The sequence below is a fragment of the Pan troglodytes genome, chromosome X, assembly GCF_028858775.2.
Source record: "Pan troglodytes isolate AG18354 chromosome X, NHGRI_mPanTro3-v2.0_pri, whole genome shotgun sequence".
Lineage (NCBI taxonomy): Eukaryota > Metazoa > Chordata > Mammalia > Primates > Hominidae > Pan > Pan troglodytes.
In genome coordinates, this window is record NC_072421.2 from 72,200,978 (window position 1) to 72,207,002 (window position 6,025).

A 6,025-nucleotide genomic window follows, 5' to 3' on the forward strand; every position below is an offset into this window, starting at 1 on the left:
CATGATTTTATTTATTTTGGTCTTCTCTCTCTTTTTTTCTTAGTCTGGCTAAAGGTTTGTCAATTTTATTTATCTTTTCAAAAAACCAACTTTTTGTTTTGTTGATCTTTTGTATTTTTTTGATTTGGTTTCATTTATTTCTGCTCTGATGTTTATTATTTCTTTTCTTCTACTAACTATGGGTTTGGTTTGCTCTTGCTTTTCTAGTTCTTTAAAACGTACCATTAAATTTTTGTTTGAAATTTTCTTTTTTTGGTGTAGGCACTTATAGCTATAAACTTCCCTCTTAGTACTGTTTTTGTCGTGTCCCATATGTTTTGGTATGTCGTGTTTCCATTATGGTTTATTTCAAGAATTTTTTTTCAATTTCTTTCTTAATTTCTTCATTGATCCACTGGTCATTTAGGAGAATAGAGTTTAATTTCCATGTGTTTGCACAGTTTTCAAAATTCCTCTTGCTATTGATTTCTATTTTATTTCATTGTGGTCAGAGAAGATATTTGATATAATTTCATTTTTTTGAATCTGATCTTATTTACTTGTTACTCAAAAAATTTTTATTTCTGACTGGATTCAGGCTTAGAAGTAGAAGCTCGCAGAGAAGAAAGTCTGTGTCTCTTTGCAATTTGTTCTTGGTGCTTCTCTTTAGCCTCCTTCATTCTCTTGGCCAAAAGTTTAGCATATTCTGCAGTCTCTTCCTTATTTTTCTTAGTACCCTGCTTCTTCAGAGCAATACGCCACTGTTTGTGTTGCAGGACACATGGATTAACAAGATGCTGAATCTTGGGTGCTTTGGTCCTAGGTTTCTTACATTCTTTGTTTAAGGGCTTTCTTACAACATACTGGCAAACATCATCTTTAGAGAGATTGAGAAATTTGTGGATTCTGCTAGCTCTTTTGGGCCCCAGGCGACGAGGCACCATAGTATCAGTCAGTCCAGGAATATCCAATATCCTTCTCTCCTTTTTTTTTTTTTTTTTTTTTTTTTACAATAACCAAGATGAGAACGCTCAGACTGGCATCCATGAAATGATTTTCTCTTTCTCTCTCCAGTTATCCTTGGTCTGTAACAGGAATGCCCCTCACTCAGTAGCAGGCGGACACGGCCACGGGTAAAGACACCCTGCTTCATGGGGGAACCTTGTTAGTCATTTCCACCACTGATTTGGACCACATAACCCTTTCATTCTTCACCCAGAGCATAAGCAGCAACTTCTGTAGCCATACACTTCTCATAAAAAGTATGAAGTTTGCGTTCATCATCCACTTCAATGAGTTTCTGGCAGCAAGTGGCTGGGAAGGAGATGTTCAGCTTCATCTTGAAGCAGCTGAACACCTCTGAGGCACCACAGAAAATAGCTATAATTTCAATTTTTAAAAAATATTTTAAGACTGTTTCATGGCCTAACATACAGTCTATCCTTGAGAATGATCCATGTGGTGAGGAGAAGAATGTGTATTCTGCAGCCATTGGATGGAATGTCCTGTAAATATCTATTAGGTCCCTTTGGTCTATAGTACAGATTAAATCCAATATTTCCTTGTTGATTTTCTGTCTGGGAGATCTGTCCAATGCTGAAAGGGGGGTGCTGAAGTCTCCAACTATTATTGTATTGGGACTTATCTCTCTCTTTAGCTCTAATAATATCTGCTTTATATATCTGGGTGCTGCAGTATTGGGTGCATAGGTGTATATATATTTAAAATTGTTACATTCTCTTGCTGAGTTGACCACTTATAGTGACGTTGTTTGTCTCTTCATAAAGTTTTTGTCTTGAAATCTATTGTGTCTGATATAAATATAGCTACTCCTGCTCTTTTTTGGTTTACATTTTAATGTGAACTATGGTATATCTTTTTCTATCCCTTCATTTTCAGACTATGTGTGTCTTTATAGGTGAAGTATGTTTGTTGTAGGCAACAGATCATTAGGTCTTATTTTTTCATCCATTCAGCCACTCTATGTATTTTGATTGGAGATTTTAGTTCATTTACATTTGATGTTATTATTGATAAATAAGGACTTTTGCTATTTGTTTTCTGGTGGTTTTGCAGTCTTCTCTTCCTTCTTTACTTCCTTCCTGTATTCCTTTTAGTGAAGGTGATTTTCTCAGGTGGTCTAATTTTTTGCTTTTTATTTTTAATGTATCTGTAGTATGTTTTTTGATTTGAGGTTACCATGAAGCTTGCCAATAATACCTTGTAACCCATTATTTTAAACTGACGACAACATAACACTAATTGATTAGTGTGAACAAGAATAATTTGACCTCCCCGGGCGCGATGGCTCATGCCTTTAATCCTAGCACTTTGGGAGGCCAAGGCAGGCAGATCATGAGGTCAGGGGATCGAGACCATCCTGGCTAACATGGTGAAACCCCGTCTCTACTAAAAATACAAAAAATTAGCTGGGTGTGGTGGCAGGCACATGTAGTCCCAGCTACTGGGGAGGCTGAGGCAGGAGAATGGCTTGAACCTGGGAGGCGGAGCTTGCAGTGAGCCGAGATTGCACCACTGCACTCCAGCCTGGGCGACAGAGCAAGACTCCGTCTCAAAAAAAAAAAAAAAAAAGTGTCTCCTCAGAGGTCACATAAGCACTTTTCACTAATTGTACTATTTCACTTACTAGGCATCTGTTTTCACCCATTACTGGGTTAAAATATTTGTTAGAGCAACCCCCGCTTTGTGTCATGGGGCCAATCTCTTTGTAATTATTTCTTTCTAGTACAGGAGCTCTTTAAGGGCTGAAACTCGAACTTGTTTAATTCTGTATACCTTTTCCATTCATTATCCCCACATTTACAGAGTGATAAGCACATAGTAGGTACTCAATAAACATTTGTTGAATGAAGGCCAGGTGTGGTGGCTCATGCCTGTAATCCCAGCACTTCGGGAGGCTGAGGCGGGTGGATCCCCTGAGGTCAGGAGTTTGAGACCAGCCTGACCAACATGGAGAAACCCCGTCTCTACTAAAAATACAAAATTAGCTGGGCGTGGTGGCACATGCCTGTAATCCCTAGCTACTAGGGAGGCTGAGGCAGGAGAATCGCTTCAACCTGGGAGGCGGAGGTTGCAGTGAGCCGAGATTGCACCATTGCACTCCAGCCTGGGCAACAAGAGCAAAACTCCGTCTCAAAAAAAAAAATTGTTGAATGAAATGTTTGTTGTTGAATACATGCCATACATTATTTTGGATCTGCAAAAGGCCTCAGCAAATGGTTCATATTGTCAAATTAATGCTAAAACAGATTTTGTGCAGAAAGGAATAAATCAAATCACTGAAGGCTCTTCTATAGCCCTGAGGCTCTGAACTGGACATTAGATTGTTTCCTAGGCTGGAGGGACAGGGACTGTTTTTCTTAGGCCCCTGCCATGCTCTTAGAATGTCAGCTCCATGAGGGCAGGGATTTTTATCCCCAGTATCTATAAGAGTGCCTAACACATAGTAGATGTTTAATAATTGGTTTATCAAGTGAATAAGAAAGTTGACAAAGTGGCCCAAGCCTCTGCCATCTATCTCATTCTTTTTTTTTTTTTTTTTTTTAAGTAGTCTTTTTTTTTTTTTTTTTTTTCTTTTTTATTGATCATTCTTGGGTGTTTCTCGCAGAGGGGGATTTGGCAGGGTCACAGGACAATAGTGGAGGGAAGGTCAGCAGATAAACAAGTGAACAAAGTTCTCTGGTTTTCCTAGGCAGAGGACCCTGCGGCCTTCCGCAGTGTTTGTGTCCCTGGGTACTTGAGATTAAGGAGTGGTGATGACTCTTAACGAACATGCTGCCTTCAAGCATCTGTTTAACAAAGCACATCTTGCACCGCCCTTAATCCATTCAACCCTGAGTGGATACAGCACATGTTTCAGAGAGCACAGGGTTGGGGGTAAGGTCACAGATCAACAGGATCCCAAGGCAGAAGAATTTTTCTTAGTACAGAACAAAATGAAAAGTCTCCCATGTCTACCTCTTTCTACACAGACACAGCAACCATCCGATTTCTCAATCTTTTCCCCACCTTTCCCCCCTTTCTATTCCACAAAACCGCCATTGTCTTCACGGCCCGTTCTCAATGAGCTGTTGAGTACACCTCCCAGATGGGGTGGTGGCCGGGCAGAGGAGCTCCTCACTTCCCAGTAGGGGCGGCCGGGCAGAAGCGCCCCTCACCTCCCGGACGGGGCGGCTGGCCGGGCGGGGGGCTGACCCCCCCCACCTCCCTCCCGGACGGGGCGGCTGGCCGGGCGGGGGGCTGACCCCCCACCTCCCTCCTGGACAGGGCGGCTGGCCGGGCAGAGGGGCTCCTCACTTCCCAGTAGGGGCGGCCGGGCAGAGGCGCCCCTCACTTCCCCAACGGGGCGGCTGGCCCGGCGGGGGGCTGACCCCCCACCTCCCTCCCGGAGGGGGTGGCTGGCCGGGCAGAGGGGCTCCTCACTTCCCGGTAGGGGTGGCCGGGCAGAGGCGCCCCTCACCTCCCGGACAGGGCGGCTGGCCGGGCGGGGGGCTGATCCCCCCACCTCCCTCCCGGACGGGGCGGCTGGCCGGGTGGGGGGCTGACCCCCCCACCTCCCTCCCGGACGGGGCAGCTGGCCGGGCGGGGGGCTGACCCCCCCACCTCCCTCCCGGACGGGGCGGCTGGCCGGGCGGGGGGCTGACCCCCCCCACCTCCCTCCCAGACAGAGCAGCTGGCCGGGCAGAGGGGCTCCTCACTTCCCAGAAGGGGTGGCTGGGCAGAGGCGCCCCTCACCTCCCGGATGGGGCGGCTGGCCAGGCGGGGGGCTAACCCCCCCACCTCCCTCCCGGACGGGGCGGCTGGCCGGGCCGGGGGCTGACCCCCCCACCTCCCTCCCAGACAGAGCAGCTGGCCGGGCAGAGGGGCTCCTCACTTCCCAGTAGGGGCGGCCAGGCAGAGGCGCCCCCCCCCACCTCCTGGACAGGGCGGCTGGCCGGGCAGGGGGCTGATCCCCCCACCTCCCTCCCGGACGGGGCGGCTGGCCAGGCCGGGGGCTTACCCCCCCACCTCCCTCCCGGACGGGGCGGCTGGCCGGGCCGGGGGCTGACCCCCCCACCTCCCTCCCAGACAGAGCGGCTGGCCGGGCAGAGGGGCTCCTCACTTCCCAGTAGGGGCGGCCAGGCAGAGGCGCCCCCCCCACCTCCTGGACAGGGCGGCTGGCCGGGCAGGGGGCTGATCCCCCCACCTCCCTCCCGGACGGGGCGGCTGGCCGGGCGGGGGGCTGACCCCCCCACCTCCCTCCCGGACGGGGCGGCTGGCTGGGCAGAGGGGCTCCTCACTTCCCAGTAGGGGCGGCCGGGCAGAGGCACCCCTCACCTCCCGGATGGGGTGGCTGGCCAGGCGGGGGGCTGACCCCCCCACCTCCCTCCCGGACGAGGCGGCTGGCCGGGCAGAGGGGCTCCTCACTTCCCGGTAGGGGCGGCCGGGCAGAGGTGCCCCTCACCTCCCGGACGGGGCGGCTGGCCGGGTGGGGGGCTGACCCCCCCACCTCCCTCCCAGATGAGGAGGGAGGACGCTCCTCACTTCTCAGACAGGGTGGCTGCCGGGCGGAGGGGCTCCTCACTTCTCAGACGGGGCGGTTGCCAGGCAGAGGGTCTCCTCACTTCTCAGACAGGGCGGCCGGGCAGAGACACTCCTCACATCCCGGACGGGGCGGCAGGGCAGAGGTGCTCCCCACATCTCAGATGATGGGCGGCCGGGCAGAGACGCTCCTCACTTCCCAGATGTGATGGCGGCCGGGAAGAGGCGCTCCTCACTTCCTAGATGGGATGGCGGCCGGGCAGAGACGCTCCTCACTTTCCAGACTGGGCAGCCAGGCAGAGGGGCTCCTCACATCCCAGACGATGGGCAGTCAGGCGGAGACGCTCCTCACTTCCCAGACGGGGTGGCTGCCAGGCAGAGGCTGCAATCTCGGCACTTAGGGAGGCCAAGGCAGGCGGCTGGGAGGTGGTTGTAGCGAGCCGAGATCACGCCACTGCACTCCAGCCTGGGCGCCATTGAGCACTGAGTTAACGAGACTCCGTCT

General features: G+C 51.1%; 1 pseudogene; it reads right to left on the bottom strand.

Moving 5' to 3' along the window:
• Nucleotides 1-557: 557 nt before the first annotated feature.
• Nucleotides 558-1,318, bottom strand: LOC740107 (small ribosomal subunit protein eS6-like; annotated as a pseudogene).
• Nucleotides 1,319-6,025: the final 4,707 nt, after the last annotated feature.